The sequence below is a fragment of the Lithobates pipiens genome, unplaced genomic scaffold (assembly GCF_037356315.1).
Source record: "Lithobates pipiens isolate NorthernLeopardFrog02 unplaced genomic scaffold, aLitPip1_a1.2 Scaffold_35, whole genome shotgun sequence".
NCBI classification, from domain to species: Eukaryota; Metazoa; Chordata; class Amphibia; order Anura; family Ranidae; genus Lithobates; species Lithobates pipiens.
The window spans coordinates 2,651,848-2,658,506 of record NW_027507811.1 but is presented as its reverse complement, the minus strand read 5'-3'; the positions used below and the strand labels follow the sequence as shown (position 1 = coordinate 2,658,506).

Sequence of the window (6,659 nt, the reverse complement as noted above, 5' to 3'; positions counted from 1 at the left end):
GTGGGGTCACCAGTCCGGTATTTGTATATTGTGGGGTCACCAGTCCGGTATTTATATAATGAAATCATATCCCCTCTCAGGCGTCTCTTCTCCAGAGAGAATAAGTTCAGAGCTCACAACCTTTCCTCATAACTAATATCCTCCAGACCCTTTATTAGCTTTGTTGCCCTTCTTTGTAGTCGCTCCATTTCCAGTACATCCTTCCTGAGGACTGGTGCCCAGAACTGGACAGTATACTCCAGGTGCGGCCGGACCAGAGTCTTGTAGAGCGGGAGAATTATCGTTTTCGTGATCCCCTTTTTAATGCCAATATTCTGTTTGCTTTGTTAGCAGCAGCTTGGCATTGCTGAGCCCATCATCTACTAGGACCCCCAGGTCCTTCTCCATCCTAGATCCCCCCAGAGGTTCCCCTCCCCCCAGTCTATAGATTGCATTCAGATTTTTGCCACCCAAATGCATTATTTTACATTTTTCTACATTGAACCTCATTTGTCGTGTAGTTGCCCCTCCCCCTATTCATTTGTTCAGATCTTCTTGGAAGGTTTCCACATCCTGCGGAGAAGTTATTGCCCTGCTTAGCTTAGCATCGTCCACAAATACCGAGATTGGACTGTTTCCTCCATCCCCATCCTCCAGGTCATCTATGAACACATTAAATAGGATTGGTCCCAGCACAGAACCCTGGGGGGCCCCACTACCCACCCCGACCATTCCGAGTACTCCCCATTTATTACCACCCTCTGAACTTGCCCTTGTAGCCAGATTTCAATCCATGTACTCACCCTATGGTCCATGCCAACGGACCTTACTTTGTACAGTAAACGTTTATGGGGAACTGTGTCACATGCTTTTGCAAAATCCAGATACACCACGTCTACGGGCCTTCCTTTATCTAGATACACCACGTCTAAGGGCCTTCCTTTATCTAGATACACCACGTCTACGGGCCTTCCTTTATCTAGATACACCACGTCTACGGGCCTTCCTTTATCTAGATACACCACTTCTACGGGCCTTCCTTTATCCAGATACACCATGTCTACGGGCCTTCCTTTATCTAGATACACCACGTCTACGGGCCTTCCTTTATCTAGATACACCACTTCTACGGGCCTTCCTTTATCCAGATACACCATGTCTACGGGCCTTCCTTTATCTAGATACACCACGTCTACGGGCCTTCCTTTATCTAGATACACCACTTCTACGGGCCTTCCTTTATCCAGATACACCACGTCTACGGGCCTTCCTTTATCCAGATACACCACGTCTACGGGCCTTCCTTTAACCAGATACACCATGTCTATGGGCCTTCCTTTATCCAGATACACCACATCTACGGGCCTTCCTTTATCCAGATACACCATGTCTACGGGCCTTCCTTTATCCAGATACACCACGTCTACGGGCCTTCCTTTAACCAGATACACCACTTCTACGGGCCTTCCTTTATCTAGATACACCACATCTACGGGCCTTCCTTTATCCAGATACACCACGTCTACGGGCCTTCCTTTATCCAGATACACCACATCTACGGGCCTTCCTTTATCTAGATACACCACGTCTACGGGCCTTCCTTTATCCAGATACACCACTTCTACGGGCCTTCCTTTATCCAGATACACCACATCTACGGGCCTTCCTTTATCCAGATACACCACGTCTACGGGCCGTCCTTTATCCAGATACACCACTTCTACGGGCCTTCCTTTATCCAGATACACCACATCTACGGGCCTTCCTTTATCCAGATACACCATGTCTACGGACCTTCCTTTATCCAGATACACCACGTCTACGGGCCTTCCTTTATCCAGATACACCACGTCTACGGGCCTTCCTTTATCCAGATACACCACGTCTACGGGCCTTCCTTTATCTAGATACACCACTTCTATGGGCCTTCCTTTATCTAGATACACCACGTCTACGGGTCTTCCTTTATCTAGATACACCACATCTACGGGCCTTCCTTTATCTAGATACACCACGTCTACGGGCCTTCCTTTATCCAGATACACCACTTCTATGGGCCTTCCTTTATCTAGATACACCACGTCTACGGGCCTTCCTTTATCCAGATACACCACTTCTATGGGCCTTCCTTTATCTAGATACACCACGTCTACGGGCCTTCCTTTATCTAGATACACCACGTCTACGGGCCTCCCTTTATCCAGATACACTACTTCTACGGGCCTTCCTTTATCCAGATACACCACATCTACGGGCCTTCCTTTATCTAGATACACCACGTCTACGGGCCTCCCTTTATCCAGATACACTACTTCTACGGGCCTTCCTTTATCCAGATACACCACATCTACGGGCCTTCCTTTATCTAGATACACCACATCTACGGGCCTTCCTTTATCTAGGTACGTAACGTCTATGGGCCTTCCTTTATCTAGATACACCACGTCTATGGGCCTTCCTTTTATCTAGATGGCAACTCACCTCCTCATAGAAGGTTAGTAGATTGGTTTGGCAAGAACCATTCTTCATGAATCCATGCTGATTACTGCTAATGATGCCATTCTCATCACTAAAATCTTGTATATAGTCCCTTATCATCTCCTCCAAGAGCTTACATACTATTGATGTTAGGCTAACCGGTCTGTAATTCCCAGGGATGTATTTTGGGCTCTTTTTTTAAATATTGGTGCTACATTGGCTTATCTCCAATCAGCTGGTTCTGGTGAGGGGCACCTTTCGTCTCTCATGCACTTGGGTGTGTTTTTGGAGAGGTTGGGTAGCTTGAGTCTCAACCTTCCCGTCTCTGTTTTCTGATTTCAAGACAAGGCCCTCGCGGCGCAAGCAGTTTGTGCGGCTAAATCGAGGTCATCTTGGAGTAAACATCTTTGCCGCACATATATATATATATATATATATATATATATATATATATATATATACACTGTAGCTTGATTAAGGATGATCCAGCAACAGCCTGTCATAAAATGCTTACTTCTCTAAGAGACGAGCTAACCTCGACGTTTAACTCATTCAGATCCATGATTGACAAGATGCAGCCCCCTTCTTGGGGTCCGTCTCCTGATAGGCCTGGGGTTTCTACTGGTGCCCCTCCGCGGAGTGCGGAAAGGGAATATTCTGTGGAGGAAACTAGGTCTCCCCATTCTTTCCAGGCAGATTCAGGATTGAAGGCAGAGCCCAAGGATAGTGAATCCCTCAGGGGCTCTAGGTACAAACTATCGCTGGATGACGTTTATGATTTGTTAACCACTTCCAGCCCAAGGACATCCTATGACGTCTTAGACCAGCCTTTCTCAGCCTTTTTAACACAGCGGAACCCTTGATATAACGTTCTGGTCTTGGGGAACCACTGCTAAAAATGACTATATTTACAACTCCTGATACATTAGTGTGATGGTCAGTGGGAAGAATTCTCCTTACACTTATGGACACTGAGAAGAATTACCCCCTTACAAATAGCTGAAAAGATCAATGATGGCAGTGGGAACTTATCTGAGAGACAGAAATTGCTCATTACTCAAGGAACCCCTAGCAACCACTGGAGGAACCCTAGGGTTCCATAGAACCCTGGTTGAGAAAGTCTTAGCTCACGTACACACGGTCGGAGATTTTGGCAACCAAATCCGTCGGATTTTGTCCGTCGGATCTTGTCCGAAACTGTTGCAAACACACGGTCGGTCTAAGGTGTCGAAAAATCCGATCATTCAGAACGTGATGACGTAATTTCGTTACGATGGGACTACGTTCAGGCTAGTAGCCAATAGCTTTGATGTAGGAATTTGATCTGAGCATGCGTGGCACTTGGTCCGATCAAAATTCTCTACACATGATCGGAGTATGTCCGATCGAACCAGTTGGTCGGGAAATATTTCCAACATGTTGGAAAATTGGGTCCGACGGATATTCCGACGGAATCAGTCCGATGCAGACCACACACAGTCGGATTATCCGACGACGCGGTCTGATAGGACACATTCCGACGGATTCTCCGACCGTGTGTACAAGGGCTAAGACTTTCAGTGGGGATATCTGAATGATGGGTGCAGCTGCAGATCATATATCCTTTTCAGCCGGCGATTCTATGCACCGTAAGACCAATCGCAGTGGCAGTTCAGCAACTTGATCGTTCTTACAGGCAGTGGGAGAGGACATCCCCACCCCCTTCCCGCAGCCCTCCGGTGCTTCTCCAGGCTCGCCCATGCGATTGGGGACCCGGAGAAAGAATCCGCTGCCTGACGATGATCATAGAGATTTTCGGGGACCAGATGGTCCCTAGTCATCTCTATGACCATCGGAGAGCCCATGCTGGTGGCGTTTATGACGTCGCTTCCAGGCTGTGGCAGTAAACAAAGCCGAGATCTCAGCTGGAAAGAAAGAGATCGGTAATTGTTTTGTTTTTATCTCAGTCTTCCCAACCTGGAGGGGGGATGTGGGGGTCTTATAGACCTCACATCTCTCCATTAAGAGGACCTGTCACGCACCATTCCTATTATAAGGGAGGTTTACGTTCCTTGTGATAGGAATAAAAGTGATCAAAAAATAAAATGAAAATGTTTAAAAAGAAAGCGTAAAAATAAAAAAAGTAAGTAAAATAAACAATAAAACAAATTTGATTTGCTCTCCCACAGAAGCGAACGCACACGTAAGTCACATCCACATATGTAAACAATGTTCAAATCACATATGTGAGGTATCGCCATAATCGTTGGAGCGAGAGCAAAAATTTTAGCACTAGATCTCCTCTGTAACTCTAAACTGGTAACTTGTAGAATTTTGTAAACGTTGCCTATGGAGATTTTTAAGGGTAAAAGTTTGCCACCATTTCACGACCGGGCTCCTCTGATGAAGTCATTCCACGAGCGGGGTCTCCTGATGAAGTCATTCCACGAGAGGGCTCCCCTGATGAAGTCATTCCACGAGAGGGCTCCCCTGATGAAGTCATTCCACGAGAGGGCTCCCCTGATGAAGTCATTCCACGAGCAGGCTCCCCTGATGAAGTAATTCCACGAGCGGGATACCCTAATGAAGTCATGTGACCGTGACGATACATGTAGGGACGTAGAGGCACCAGAAGGGATGCAGGCGAGCTCGCCACTCGTGGCTTGATGACTGTAATTTACTTTGTGAATGTGAGTACCTGTTACCATAATTTTTATTAAATAAATGAAATTGTTTCAAAACATACTACACTATCCTGGGATCCCTCTCTTCTTCCGCTTCCCATCTTACATTTACCTGTATTGCGGGAGTTACACATTTATGTGTAAAAATTTAAGTGCCGCTAGATTGAAGCGTCACCTATGGAGATTTTTAAGTACCAGAGTTTGGCGCCGTTCCACGAGCGGGTGCAATTTTAAAGCGTGACATGTTGGGTATCTACTCGGCTTAACATCATCTTTCTCATTATACAAAAAAATTTGGCTAACTTTACTGTTTTGTTCTTTTTTAATTCACGATGTGGGGACCCTTAACCACTTATGGACCAAGCCTCTTTCTGAGATTGATGTTGATTTTTTTTGCTTGAAAATTACTTAGAGCCCCCAAACAAAAAAAGTATGTCTCTTTAAGAGCTATGGGCGGAAGGGACATTTTGACGTCGCTTCCGCCCTGCAATGGTCTGGAAACGGGTGGGGGGGCCATCTTCCCCTCACTCGTCTCCATGCCCAGGAAGGACAAGCATTCGATCGCCTGCACTGCTGCCGACGGCTCCGGTAAGCGGTGGAAAGGGAACCGGAGCGCAGCGGGACGGGGTGGGCCCTCTCCCGCTGCCGATAAAAGTGATCTTACGACGAATCCGCCACAGAGACCACTATTATCGGAAACCGGACCACCGGCCGAAGAAGAGGATACCAGGGTTGTGGCAGCTATCTGCTACCATTGCAAAGAAATCCCTCTTCAAATTTAGGACGTATATCGGCGTGCGGCGGTCCTGATGTGGTTAAGGATCCCATGGATAAAAGAGGTGATATTCTTTTGTGCAAGGCCTGGGATTCTTTGTCATTGTCGGTCTGAAACTAAACCTTAGCGTCTACGTGTGTGTAGCTGTGTATGTAAGGCCTCATGCACACGGGGTGTTTTTACAGCTGCTTTTTTACGAGCTTCAGACTTTTTTTTTTTTTTTGCAGCTTAAAAACGCCTCTCCGTGTTATTCTACGGCCTCATGCACACACAGGCTTTTAAAAGCTGTGGCATAGGCATTTTTAAGCTGCAAAAATAAAATAAAAGCTCAGGGCCAGCGCGTTCTGAAGACCAGTGGTTATGGTTTAGGTATAGGGTTAGGGTTATGGGTTAGGTATAGGGTTAGTTGTTAGGTAGAAGGTTAGGTAGAGGGTTAGGTATAGGGTTAGTTGTTAGGTAGAGGTTTAGGGTTATGGGTTAGGTATAAGGTTAGGGTTATGGATAGTGTCAGGGTTATGGGTTTGGTATAGGGTTATGTATAGGGTTATGGGTGATGTTTAGGGTTATGAGTTAGGTATAGGGTTAGGGTTAGGGTTATGGGCTAGGTATAAGGTTAGAGTTATGGGTTAGGTATAGGGTCAGGGTTATGTATAGAGTTAGGGGCTAGGTATAGGGTTATCGTTATGGGCTAGGTATAGGGTTAGGGTTATGGGTTAGGGTTATGGGTTAGGTATAGGGTTAGTTGTTAGGTAGAGGTTTAGGGT

General features: G+C 46.3%; 2 protein-coding genes across 2 annotated transcripts in view; both read left to right on the top strand.

Annotated features, from left to right (window-relative positions):
• LOC143956045 (uncharacterized) overlaps positions 1-6,659 on the top strand; it is a 296,417-nt gene that overhangs the window by 105,369 nt on the left and 184,389 nt on the right. The window lies entirely within an intron of this gene.
• LOC143955742 (uncharacterized) overlaps positions 1-6,659 on the top strand; it is a 273,000-nt gene that overhangs the window by 104,545 nt on the left and 161,796 nt on the right. The window lies entirely within an intron of this gene.